Genomic DNA, 14,010 nt, shown 5'->3' with positions numbered 1-14,010 from the left:
CCTGTTTTGCCCATGATGGTATTTGGGGACCTCCTGGTCCTTAACTCATGAATCCTTAGTTATATTTTCTCTCCCCTGTCCTAGTGTGGAGGGGAGTGGGAGAGCAGCTTTGGTGGGTGCCTGGCGTCCAGCCAGGGTCAACTCACTACAGGCATTTACCCAAAAGGGGGCCGATTGATGTTTGGGGATGGTCTGTATATCAGTCAGTGGATAAAGAGCAATTGTGCATCCGTCATTTTTCTTGGGGTTTATCTTTCACTTTCCTCCCCCTTTTTATTAATATTATTATAATTTTAAACTTTACTTTGTTTCCATTATTAAACTGTTCTTATCTCAACCCATGAGTTTTATTTTTTTTTTCTAATTCCTCTCCCTTTCCCACTAGGGTGGGGTGGAAGTGAGCAAGCGGCTGTGGTACTCTTGTTCCCAGTTGGGGTTAAACCATGACACCCTTTTCTTGGTGCTGATGTAGCTTCTACATTAGTGAAGGTGATCTCGAGGCCAAAACAAGATGTAAACTCTTTTATCTTTTCCGCTTATCTGTTTAGATGATCTTTAAGTAACTTGGGTAGCAGTCAATAGTAGGGACTACACTAAACCCACATCTGTTCTTGGATTTGACAGAACTGGTGTTATCTCTTTATATGTTGAGTTTGGAAGTCAGGTCAACCTTAGATGTTAGTTGCAGGTGCTTTTTCTCTTGTGACAGGGCTGTCATTTTGGAAAGGGACCATTTTAAAAATGTCACCCATTTGCTGCAACAGTTAAATGGGAATTTAGAATAGGTGCATCTTCTAAACTCTTGTTCGACACATCAGTCTCTGGCCAAAGAAAAGGCTTGCACTGATCTGCCTTGACCACTGGGCTGTCTATAAGTAATTTTTTATTTTCTTATGTTTTTGCCTGTGAAACCTGTAGTTCTAGAGGCTTGTGTGGAAACTTATATGGCTGGTAAATCATTCAGTGATTGAAAAACTGGTGCATTAGTGTACTGTGTTTTCTCACCCTTGTAGTGTTTTCCCTAATTTTTGGATGAAATGTATGGCAAATGAACTTATGTCTCAAATATACCATCAGGATCTTGAAGGAGGAATAGAGCTGTCTATTATCAGTTAAGAGCCTTAAATCTTTAACCAGCCCAAATAGTATGTGCTTTTAGCAAGTGCAGTGTCTTTAATCACAGAATCACAGAATATGCTGAGTTGGAAGGAACCCAAAAAGATCATCAAATCCAACTCCCAGCCCGGCACAGGACCATCCTGAGAGTCACACCCTGTGCCTGAGAGTTGTCCAACCACTTCTTGAAGTCTGTCAGGCTTGGTGCTGTGACCACTTCCCTGGGGAGCCTGTTCTAGTGCCCAGCTACTCTCTCGGTCAAGAACCTTTTTCTTATATCCTACCTAAACCTCCCCAGAAAACTTCAGGCCATTCCCTCAGGTCCTGTCACTGGGCACCAGAGAGAAGAGATCACTGTCTGCCCCTCCTCATCCCCTCACAAGGAAGTTGTAGACTGCAATGTCTCCCCTCAGCCGCTCCTCATACGTCTTCCTCTCAAGGCCCTTCACCATCTTCACAGCCCTCCTTTGGATGCTCTCTAATAGTTTAATACCTTTCTTATATTGTGGTAGCCAAAACTGCTCATGATATTCAAGGTGATGCTTCACCAGTGCAGAGCAGGACAATCACCCCCCTCAACCAGCTGGTGATGCTGTGCCTGATGCACCCCAGGACATAGTTGGCCCTCCTGGCTGCCAGGGCACTGCTGGCTCATATTCAACTTGCCATTGACCAGGACCCCCAGGTCCCTTTCCATGGCACTGTTTTCCAGCATTTCATTCCCCAGTCTGTCCATACATCCAGGGTTGTCTCATCCCAGGTGCAGAATCCAGCACTTTCCATTGTTGATTTTCATATAGTTTGTGATTGCTCAGCCCTCTAATTTGTCATGGTCTCTCTGCAGGGCCTCCCTGCCTTTGAGGGAGCCAACAGCTCCTCCGAGTTTTGTATCGTCTGCAAACTTGCTTAGTATACCTTCCAGTCCTGTGTCCAAGTAATTTTTGAAGATGTTGAAGAGCACAGGGCCTAAAATAGAGCCCTGTGGAACTCCACTAGTGACAGGTCACCAGTCTGATGTCAACCCATTCACTGAAACCCTTTGTGCCTGACCTGTGAGCCAGTTGCTCACTCATCACATTGTGTGTTTATCCAGTTGTGTGCTAGACAGTTTGTCCAGAAAAATCCTGTGAGAGACAGTATGACCAAAGTGGGACATGACATGAAGATAGCTGCATAACCACAGGTGTATAACATTAATGTAATGAATCCATATGGAACAAGAGAGTGAGCGATGCCATGGTTCTCTGAGAGTGTTTGGAAGGGCTGTCTTCTGCTTTAACTTCCTATTGACTGATATGTACTGAAGCAGGTCTAGTTGCCCATTATGTCATGCTAAGCAATGGCACAATTTGAAGAATCAATTTTTCCTAATGTTTGTCACTGCTAGGAAGATGCTATCCAACATCTGCATGTAAAGTCCTATATATGGATGTTATTGCCATTGCTAGTGTTGTCTTGTAATCCAATAATCTGCATGCAGACCTACTCTTCAGTGGCTCTTTTCTCTATGTCTTTCCTACTCATGTATTCTGGAAATGTTTTTAAAACTGCTGTTTTATTGATTCTTGTCCTTCTGCTCCTCAGTCATTGCATTGGAAATAACTGAATTAGTTTGATGTTATGGACTGTCCTTCAAATTTAGATCTCTTGTTACAGTTGCTTGGGTTTTTGATCCATGGAGTGTCTATGCTGCAGAGATCTCATCCCTTCTACCCTCCACTGTTGTCAGTGTAACCCCTACTCTGCATTTGGTTAAATGTAAGGTGACCACTTATATCTCTTAAAATGAAGACATCATTAAATTTGTTTTAACCAGCAAATACTGAAAACGGAATGGAAACTTCCTACCAGCGTTTGCTTCAAGGAAGGTCTAGTTTTTTCTTGTTGATCTTAAAATACACCAAGAACCTTAATGTACTTTATCTCCTGGATTGCAGTAGATGTATTTATGTCTAGGTTTGAAAGACAGGTGTCTGCTAGGGAAGGCAGGATCCTCCCGTGGAATGGAGAATATAAACTCCCTCCCTCCAAATTATTATAATTTTGAAATTAAGGGGCTCTCAGGCAAAAAGATATGAGAATGGGAATAATAGTTCTTTACTAGTATGTATAACAAGGCAAACAAAACAACAACAACCACAGCATTAACAACAAACAGAACCAGAAACCTAGTGACAGCCTTCTCGGCTGCGGGCAATTTCCCCTTTGGTGTAGTGATGGTCAGAGCTGGCAGGGAGCGCTGGCAGGCTCCCGGTGGACATGGCAGGTGCAATGATCCCCAGGTGGCTGCAGGGGGCGCTCCGGCGCGGGCTCGGGGAGCACGTGGCAGTGGCAGCTTTGTCTGAGACGGGAAGGGATGGAAGAGAGCCTTCACTTCACAAACCCCTTGGGGCTGTCGATTCCAGTGCCCTAGCAGGACTCTCGGAAGCAGCAAGCTGGAACGGCAGGTATGATCAGAAATCCCGGGGCGGTGGACGAGATGTGTAAGAAACTCCGTGGCGATAGCTGGAACTGCGGGACGTCCCGGCAGGGCAAGGGGTTGCAGGGCCCAGCAGCAGAAGAAAGGCAGCTCCTGGCTGGGGTATAGCGGTGGTAGCGAAATTCCTTTCCCCAAGCAGCAACTCGCCATCCTCCTCCAAAAGCAAGAGAGCAGCTGCTCCCAACTCCGTCCTTTACCTGCCCCCCAAACTCGCGGTATCTTCCCTCTGGGAGAGAAACTCCCAGAGGGGAAAAAAAAAAAAAAAAATGAAGCCAGATGCTACAGTCCTCTCCCCACCTTAGCCACTTCTTTTGTTTTTCTTAAGTACCCAATAGTTAGTTTCCTAGCAACCTATGGGAAAAAACTGTATAAGTAAAAAAGAAAGAAACCCAACCCCCAACAATTTAAAACTTTTTTTTTTTTCTGTTAAGACTGGTCATAGTGATGTTTGCTTTTTTTTTTTTTTTTTTTTTTTTCTGCAGGAGGTGTAGTTGTAATGTGTCAAATATAGTTGTACAATGACTATCCAAAGAGCTATTATCAGTGGCTCGATATCACTGTGCCTTATGAAAGGGGAGTATCTCCATGCAGATGACTGCGCTTGTTTGCAGAATTGTTAGAAGTACAAAGCAGAAGCAGTTGCTGTAGATTTTGGGGTGATGTCATCCATTTGGAGTTTGCAGTAAATGAAAACAGAATCCATTTTGTACTGTAGCAGACTGATCAGTTTTTTACTGTCAGTCTCAGAGACTTCAATTGTGTAGCAATAATGGAATGCTTATGTTATAAATAGCCAATTTGATTAATATAAAGAATTTATTCCATAGTAAAATACAATCAAGAGAAAAGGAAAAAAAAGAAAAAACCCCACAAGCAAAAATCAGTACTGTGCCAGGTGAACAGTACCGGGTGAGACAGGCTTCACTGTGTTTCACGAAATACAATTATCAGAGTGTTCCTTTTATACTCTCTCAATCCTTTTCGATGGGTCCCTTCTTTTCGGTGGTCTTGTCTTACATGTTGAGACATGTCTCTCCCTTTATCGTAAAGTTTCTTTAGGATGCAGTCCTTCCAGACAAATATTCATGTAGGTTCCAGTAAAAGATTCCCTGGAATACACATCTCTCAGATGGATATTATGCTGGTTCTGGTAAAAATCCCCTGGAATACACATCTCCTAGAATATTTATGCTGGTTCCGGTAAAAATCCTCTGGAATACACATCTCCCAGATGAATATTCAGGCTGGTTTCAACCAGTAATCTTGTGGACAGAGATCTTTGGGATATTCATCTCCCAAACAACTATTCATGCCGGGTTTTTATTAGACAACATTACTTTGTGTGAAAAACACCAATCACTTGTTTTAAAATTTTAAAAGTTTAATAGTAAATAAGATGGTTATAAAAATAGAATTAGAGTATGTGATATATGTCCTAAAGTTAATTCGTGTTAAAAGATATAAGATGTAATTCACCCCCTGTAAATATAAGTTTTACTTCTAATCAGATATACTACGGGTTAACTGAGACGAAAGCTGCATGGAGAGGGGTACAAGGAATTTCTTTTGCCAGAGATTACACAGGAGGGACACGAGAAACTATGCTAAGAATTACACAAAAAGGGACACGAGGATACCTCTGCCGGGAATCGTTAAAAGGAGAACAAAGACAATGGAAAAGGGAGATGGAGAACCCGGAGAACCAAATGATTACATCAGATCGATATCCCATCCGTCTCCTCCCGACATTAACATCTCTACACCGCACCTGGACACAACAATCAAAGACATTGTCTTCCCGGGCAAATCCATTCAAAACATCAGAACCCGAACATGAATATCTAATGAGGCTGCCTCGGAAGAGAGAACCTCGGAGTCCCGATTTTCTCTCAGCGATCCAGTGTATAAAAAGAGACAGCTCCAAACCAGAAATGTGAACTTGGGGGGTGACATACTGACTGAGTGTGTTACCGCGTTCACCCAGTGCCAATCCCGGGCTTGACGCTGTCCTTTTAATTGTGGCTATCAGAGACTGTTATTTTGTCTCTCAATAAAATTCTAAAATTTTGATTTATAGAATTTGGTCTATCGTATTTATTACAGAGTAAAAAATTGAACAATTTTAGAGTTAGGACAATACGAGACAATAAAAACAAAGTTACAGACGTCTGGGTGCCTTCCCGAGCCACAAGCTCTGGAGAAGGACCCCTGTTAACAAATGTAATAAATACGATAGACCAAATTCAGTAAATCAAAATTTAGAATTTTATTTTGAGACAAAATAACAGTCTCTGATAGCCACAATTAAAAGGGACAGCATCGAACCCCGGGGTTTCGGCACCGGGTGAACACGGTAACACACTCTGTCAGTCTGTCACCCCCTCAGTTCACATTTTGGTCTGGGGCTGCTGATTTTTATACATTGGTTCGCTGAGAGAAAATCGGGACCCTAAGACTCCCTCTTCTGAGGCAGCTTCATTAGATATTCATGTTCGGGTTCTGGTGCGGTTGAATGGATTTGCGCTGGAGAACAATGTCGTGATTGCTGTGTCTGGGTACGGTGTAGAGATGTTAATGTCGGGCGGGGATGGATAAGATATCGATCTGATGTAATCGTTTGGTCCTCCGGGTTCTCCATCTCCCTTTTCCATCCTTTTGTGTTCTCCTCTAACGATTCCCAGCAGAAGTTTTCTTGTGTCCCTTTTCGTGTAATTCCTGGCATAGCTTCTTTGTGTCCCTCCGTGTAATCTTCAACAGAGAATTCCCTGTGTCCCCCCGTGCTGTTTTAGTCACAGTTAACCCATTGTATACTCGATTAGAAATAAAACTTGCTCCTTATGGTTATCATTACATTTACAGAGAATGAATTACATATTATAACATTTAACACGAATTAACATTAGGACATATATCACAACAAAGGATTATCTCTTAAAAACAATAGCCTGTTGAATATTCATACAGTTCATACATGATGTATAAATTCCATTCAAACAAAGAATTGTCTCTGGTAATTATAATTTTTTTTTCCTTTAGTCTCTATGGCATCCTCAAGGCTGAGAGAGACAGGAGGAGTTGGTCTCTTCTGATAAGGATGTAGTAAATTCTTTTTTCTCTGAAAGATTTACGTTTTCCTGTGGTTGGTACATAAAAACTACATTTTAACGACAAAACTACATTTACCATACTATCAAACCATTAATACAACACCAACAACCAACACAACACAACACATATAGTAAATATCTTGTGTAGAGCCATATAATATGCACTTTTCACAATCCTCCCTCTTTCTTTTTATAATTAATTTGGCTCGAGCAATATTCATTGTTTTCTAGCCTTCATTATTCGCTCATTTTTTTCACAAATCAATCTCACTTCTTTGAAGGGGTCTTCTATATTATTTTGTTTCTTTAACACCATAATCCTTTGTGGTGTTGTTGTTGTAGGCAACTTTTGGTCAATGTTCACTAATTGCATGCCTTGTACTACACTGGTGATGAGCTGAATGAAACAGGGAATCAGACAAGGAAGAAATATTAGACCAGCTGTCTGACCTGGGTTGTGTTCGGATCCTCAATAAGGCAAAGGTAGGCATTGTACCCATGACATTTGGGTTTCAACTATTAATTTGGTCAAAGTTCTCTTTAAAGTCTGGTTCATCCTTTCTACACAACCAGAACTCTGTGGATGCCATGGGGTATGCAGCTCCCATTTTATCCCTAAAGATTGAATTATTTGTTGTAACACTTTTGACGTAAAATGCGTTCCTCTGTCTGAGTCTGTTCTATTAACCATTCCATATCTGGGAATAATCTGTTCTAAAGGGGTCTTACTTACCGTGTTGGCTGAGGCCTTGGTAGTGGGAACTGCTTCTACCCAATGAGTTAGATGGTCTGTTATTACTAATAAATACTTCCATCTTTGTACTTGAGGAAGTTCAGTAAAATCTACTTCGATACTTTGAAATGGTCGAAGAGCTAACTCACAACCTCCTAATGTTGTTTTTCTCATTACCTTTTTGTTTATCCTTTGGCAAGTTATACATTTTTTAGTTACTTGCTTTGCTACTCCAAAAATCCCGATGCATCCATAGTTCCTTAAAAAATGATCACACAAGGCCTCAGTACCCCAGTGGGTTTTCTGATGCATATCCTCTAATATTTTTCTAGCCAGTATTTTATTAAGTAATTGTCTTCCATCAGGAAGTTTCCATTTCCCCGATTCAGCCTGTTCTCCTCCTATCTTGTTTAATTCTTTTTTCTCTGCTTCACTAAACTTTGGGATTTCCAATTTTTCCTCATTTGGAGTTAATATTAACATGACTCTTTCAGCTCCATTTTCTGCTGCATCCTTAGCTTCCTGATCTGCTAAATCATTTCCTCTTATTTCTGGGGTCACTCCTCTTTGGTGTCCCTTAATGTGTACTATAGCTATTTCTTCAGGTAGTTTTAATGCCTCTAAAATCTCTAAAATGAGTCCTTCATGTACTAATCCTTTTCCTCTTGAGTTAAGTAATCCTCTTTCTTCCCAAATTTTTCCAGAAGTATGTACTACTCCAAAAGCATACCTCGAATCAGTATATATAGTTCCTTTCTTGTGTGCTAAATATTCCAGTGCCTTTTTTAGAGCATATAATTCACAAGTTTGAGCTGACCGGTTTGAAGGTAATTTTTCTTTTTCAATAGTTTGCATGTTTTTTCCATCAACTACTGCATAACCTGACATTCTTTTTCCTTGTAGACATCTGGAGGAACCATCCACATAGATTATTTCCCCTTCTGAAAGGGCTTGTTCTTCAAGATCCCCCCGAACTTTTGTTTGGTATTGGATAATTTCTAAACAATTATGTATTAGGTTATCTGATGGTTCTCCATATAAGAATTGAGCTGGATTTAAACTCCTGTTTACTTCTAATGTCAGATCATCACTGTCTATCAAGATTGCTTCATATTTTAATATTCTAGAGTCTGTCAACCATTTTTCAGCTTTCTGATTTAACACATTTCGAACCGCATGAGGTGTGCACACAATTAGTTTACCTCCAAAAGTAAGTTTACAACTTTCTTCTACCAGGATTGCAGTAGCAGCTATAGCTTGAATACATACTGGCCAGCCATGGCTCACTGGGTCTAACATCTTTGATAAATAAGCTACTGGTCTCTTTACTCCTCCCCACTCCTGGACCAGAACTCCATGAGCTACCCCCTTTTCTACATTCACATACAGATGAAAGGGTTTTTCTAGTGAAGGTAAGCTTAAAGCTGGTATTGAGGCTAGTTTTAACTTCAATTTTTCTAATTTATCATCATCTTCCTTGGTCCATTTTATATTATCTCCCTCTGTCAATTTCTCATAAAAAAATTTTACTGCCTGTGTGTATCCCTCAATCCATAATCTACAATATCCCAATAATCCAAGTAGTTTTCTGATTTCCCTCTTTGAAGAGGGAGGTGGAAGGGATAAAATTCCTGCAATTCTCTCTGGATTGAGCCTTCGACTACCCTTACTTATCAAGTGTCCAAGATATTTTACCTCTGGTTCTACAAATTGCAGTTTCCCTTTTGATACCCTTAATCCTTTTTCTCCAAGAAAATTTAAAAGCTTTATTGTAGCTTCTCTAACTTCAACTTCAACTTCCCCAGATAGTAAAAGATCATCCACATATTGGATAATTTGTATTCTAGGAGGAGTGGAGAAGGCTTGTAGTATTTTTTCTAAAGCTTGCCCAAATAAGTTTGGAGACTCCATGAACCCCTGCGGTAATTTCTTCCATCTTAATTGCTGCTTTCTTCCAGTTTTTGGATCCTCCCATTCAAAGGCAAAGATATCTCGGCTCTCCTTGGCTAGTGGACAGGCCCAAAAAGCATCTTTAAGATCCACTACACTAAACCACTGATGCTGGGGTGGAACTTTACTTAGACGTGTATAGGGATTGGGTACCACTGGATAACGAGACCGAGTTCTTTTGTTAACCTCCCTTAAATCTTGTACTAGTCTATAACTCCCATCGGGCTTCTTTACTGGGAGAATAGGGGTATTATGGGGAGACATGCAAGGTTCTAATGTCCCGTCCTTTATTAGTCCTTCTATTACTGGCTTCAAACCTTCCCGTCCTTCTGAAGATATGGGGTATTGATGTACACGTATGGGACAATCTTCTCTCTCTATTGTAACACTTATAGGGTCACTATTTAATCCTCCCCTATTTCCTTCCCCAGCCCAAACTTCCTTGTTAATTTTTTCTTCATCCTCTCGGCCTAATTTTAAAACTTTAGCTGTCATTTTCCCATCTTCTGGTATAACCTCTATTCCTAATTTCACTTGTAAGTCTCTTCCTAGTAAGTTGCTACCTGCCTTTGGGACCAATAAAACATCTCCCACTCAAATTTTAGTTTCCCCTTCAATTACTACGTCTTTAATGACTGGAACTGTAAAAGTTTCTCCTTTTTCCCCTGTTACTTTTGCAGTATCTTTACTCACACTATAACCTTTGGGTACATTTAGCAGGCAGGTTCTTTCTGCCCCTGTATCTACTACAAATTCCAATTCTTCTCCTTGGGGACCCACTTTTAGAGTTATCACAGGCTCTAGATGGTACTTGTCCCCTAAAAAATAGAGCCTTTGACCTCCCTATTCCTCCTCTGTGCTCATTTCTTTGAAGATTTTCAGATCTATTACCTGCTTAGGACAATTTCTCCTATAATGTCCCTCACCCCCACAGTAAAAGCAGACATTCCTGGAATGCTGCTGAGACTTGGTTTGTATTGGGATTCTATTTTTTTCCTTTCCCCTGTCTCTATTAATTTTATCTCTAGAAGTAGTGTGTTACCCTGGTTTTTCTGAGTTTTTTTATTAGCCTTTTGATTTTCATAAATGGAGTCAGATCTTTTAGTTACTGTAGAATATTAGAGCAGTTCTTCTACCTTTCCCACAGAAGTAATATAAACAAATCCTTTGTTTTTCATTCTTTGTCCTTTGTTTGCATATTTCTAACCTGAAAACAATTGTAACTGACAATTCGTCTGGCCACTGAGGCTGAGGGGTGGAAACCCCAAAAAGCCAATCTTCTGCTAGACCCACAAATGTATAAAAGTAAAAGAATAAACAAAGGGCTCTCTTCTCTCCGCTCTTTCAGCTGGGAGCTGGATCAGAGGAACCTCTGCGAAAATCTCTTGTCTGCGTGTGATTGCTTTGTGTGTCTCGGTGACAGTAGTGCCTGTATGTTTTTGACTTTTTTGGAAATTGTTTTCTCGCATGGTGACTGCCATAAGTTTTGCTTTCAGTTTAGCTTTCTCTTCATCTCTTCAGACATAAACTTTCTGAGCCTCCTTTAATAAGTCATCTAATGATTTATTATGCCAATCCTCAATTTTTTCCAATTTTTTTCTAATATCTTGCCAGGCATTTGTAACAAAGTTAATCCTTAACAAAGCTTTTCCCACATCAGTTTCAGGGTCTATTCTGGAATATTGTTTCATATTTTTCCTAAGTCTGTCCAACCATTCAGTTGGAGATTCTTCTTTTTCTTGCTGTGCCTCAAAAGCTTTTTTAGCATTTTGCCCTCAGGGTGCCGCCTCTTTTATTCCCTTGATTATTAAATTATGATATTCATTCATGTGTTTCCTCCCTTCCTCATTATTTTGACCCCACTCAGGAGGCACAGTTGGCATTTTGTCTTCTCCGGGGGGCCCCTGTGGGTTCTCTTTTTCCCAAACTTTTATTCCAGCTGCTCTGATTAATTGCCTTTCTTCCTGAGAAAATATTATTTTCATTATAGACTGCATCTCTTCCCAAGTATAAATATTCGGACCTAAGAACTGGTCTAGTTGTTCAGCTGTGCCTATGGGATCTTCTAAAATTCCTTTGATTTCTTTTTTAAAATTTCTGACCTCAGAAGAAGTCAAAGGGGCATTTACAAACCCTGTTCCACCCCCTCCCATTGGGACTTCTCTCAGTGGGAATAGACTAATTTCTTTATCCCATTTTTGGTTTTCATCCTCTATAGTCTTTTTCCCGTGTTTTGAGAAAGAATCCAGAGAGGGCTGTCTTTTAAGTGAGCTTCTAGTGATTCGGTAAGGCATTTCTAGGGAGAAGTCGTTTCTCTGAGCAGTAGCTGTGGTTACCGAGGGAACGGAGCTCGGGGCAGGAAGGGGGGGGAGGGGAGGGCAAAGCGCCGAGGCTTGGTCCTCCAAGGGCGGAGCATAGGCGGGGTTTGCTGCCGGGACCGGCAGAGGAGGGGGCAGTTCTGGGGGATACCAGAGGGAAGCGTAGGCAGCCTGCATGGGGCTAATGGCGGCTAAGTCAGCGGCTCCCGGCAGAGACAAAGCAGCAGCGGCAGCACCCAGCGCAGCCGGCTCGGGCAGGGCAGCCGGGGATCAGGCAGTGGGGGAAGCGATTGGAGATAGTACAGCTGGGACCGACGGGACCCCCGGCACGGTCAGGGCGGCGGCCCTAGACCACACGTCAGGAGGGACCCCCGGCATGGCCCCCAGGGTGGCCGCAGACCAGACAGCTGGGGCAGGCGGATTCACCAGTGGGGCTGGGGATGGGATGTATGCGGGGACCGGCGCAGCTGCCGCTGGCTGCGAGCCCGCACTCGGGATGGGAACCGAGGCAGGCGGGGCTGAAGCGGACCCGGGACAGGGGGCTCGGCCGCGGACGGTGGGAGCGCGAGCGGGAATGGAGGGGGCAAAGCCTGCAAAGGATCCCACTCTTTCCTTCTTTTCTTCTTGTTCCCTTCCCATTTTCTTTCCCCTTTTTCTTTTCTTGTTTCGTCTCGGGCGTTTCTGATACGTTAAAGATTTTTATTCTCCTAAAATCTCCTGTCCAACATGTGGCATATTCTCTTTCTTCAGGATTAAACGGTTCTTTTGAATTTACAAATATATTTAGAGCCTGACAAATCCAATTCTCAAAAGAGCCGTATCTGGGCCAATAAACGTGGTCAGATCTTATTTCCTTCTCTGCCCATTCTATCATGCAAACTTGTATCATCTTTACATTTTCCTTTTTTCTGGTACAAGGGTTTTTATCCCAGTTAGCTAACATAATGCCAAGAGGGCTATCTTGAGGTATTTCTGTTGGTAATTTTTTACACCCTTTTTTCTTCCCTGTATCCAACGTACTGTTTTTCTGTCCCATTTTTCAAGATTTTATCTATTTGTCCCCCACCTCTGTTTTTCACTTTCTCTTACAACCTAAAGACCACTTACTTCTATCTATGCACACACACAAAAATCCCTTCTATCCCACACAAATATAATACACCTCCCTCTAAGGAGATATAACAGTCAACATTACATGTGCTTTCATCCATCTACTCTTACTTCATTCCTCCTTCACTTTTACACACTCTTTCACACTCTTAGGACATGAAGCCTGTCGCCAGAGAATTGTGGCTTTGTGTGGCCCCCCTTCGCCTTGCGTTTGGTCTCTGGGTTCCAGTATAGCTGGGCCTCTGAGGAGGGCCCAGAATCTGGTCGCCTCAGGTGCTGATCCACCTATGAGGCTAATTTGCGTGTCACTTACACTTTTACTACGACCCCCCCTCCACACGCCCAGAGGAAAAGGGCTGAATTGCGTGTCACTAACACTTTGACTACAACCCCCCCCTCCACACGCCCAGAGGAAAAAGGGCTGAATTGCGTGTCACACTTTACCACTGCCCCCCCCCTCCACACGCCCGGAGGAAAAGGGCTATTCGCAGGTCACACACACGTTTTGCCACAGCCCCCACCCGCCCGGGGAAACTGAGGCAAATTTTGTGTGTGACTCACTCTCACACAACAAAACAACAATAAGGTACCTTTTACTCTCAAATCACCTATTACAATTTTAGGTGTTACTGGCCAGTCCCGGTGCTCTTGAATATCCCCTCAATCTAGCTGTGTTGTTCAACCCCAGATGCTCTTGGGCATAACCTCAGTCCGGCAGAACCCTGGGTGTTCTTTGGTTATTTAATCCCTCAACCCAGCAGGTTTCAGTCCTGGATGATCTTGGGCAATAACCCCTCAATCCAGCAGACTTTTTTTTGACTTCCTAGGGGTCCCACCCCTTCTCTAAAACTCAGTCCCAGTTTCCCTGGGGGGCCTTCTCTCACTCTTCTTATCACTCGCTTCGTCTCTTTACTGGCCATCTTTCTCGCGAAAGAACGGAAACGCAGCATAGGAGACTCCGCACTCGCTTAGCAGGTCTGGGATAACCAGCTGCCTCTCATTCACACACATTCATCCCCCCCTTAACCGCCCCTCCAAACTAGTACTTACCTGTCCTTTGTCCTTGGGTCTTGGTCTTCGTGTACACTTTAGTCTTAGGGGCTAACTACCGCGATTTTAGGGAATCTTTTCTGTAATAGACTATGAACACAAAGAAAAGTTCCAATAGGAATTTATTACATTACAGCAGGCAAAGCA

General features: G+C 42.4%; 1 protein-coding gene across 3 annotated transcripts in view; it reads left to right on the top strand.

Moving 5' to 3' along the window:
* Positions 1–14,010, top strand: part of LOC120764898 (ubiquitin-associated protein 1-like) — an 80,292-nt gene that overhangs the window by 6,485 nt on the left and 59,797 nt on the right. The window contains exon 1 of one of the 3 annotated variants that reach the window (XM_058423895.1): positions 7,045–7,185. The exons of the other annotated variants lie outside the window; for them this stretch is intronic. The gene's annotated coding sequence lies outside the window, so the exon portion shown is untranslated. Of the gene's footprint in view, positions 1–7,044; positions 7,186–14,010 lie in introns of those variants that run through there. 3 annotated transcript variants of the gene reach the window in all.

Source organism: Hirundo rustica, chromosome W (genome assembly GCF_015227805.2).
Source record: "Hirundo rustica isolate bHirRus1 chromosome W, bHirRus1.pri.v3, whole genome shotgun sequence".
In the NCBI taxonomy this organism is placed as follows: domain Eukaryota; kingdom Metazoa; phylum Chordata; class Aves; order Passeriformes; family Hirundinidae; genus Hirundo; species Hirundo rustica.
Note: the sequence above shows the minus strand (reverse complement) of the source record. Positions and strands in the feature narration are given on the sequence as shown.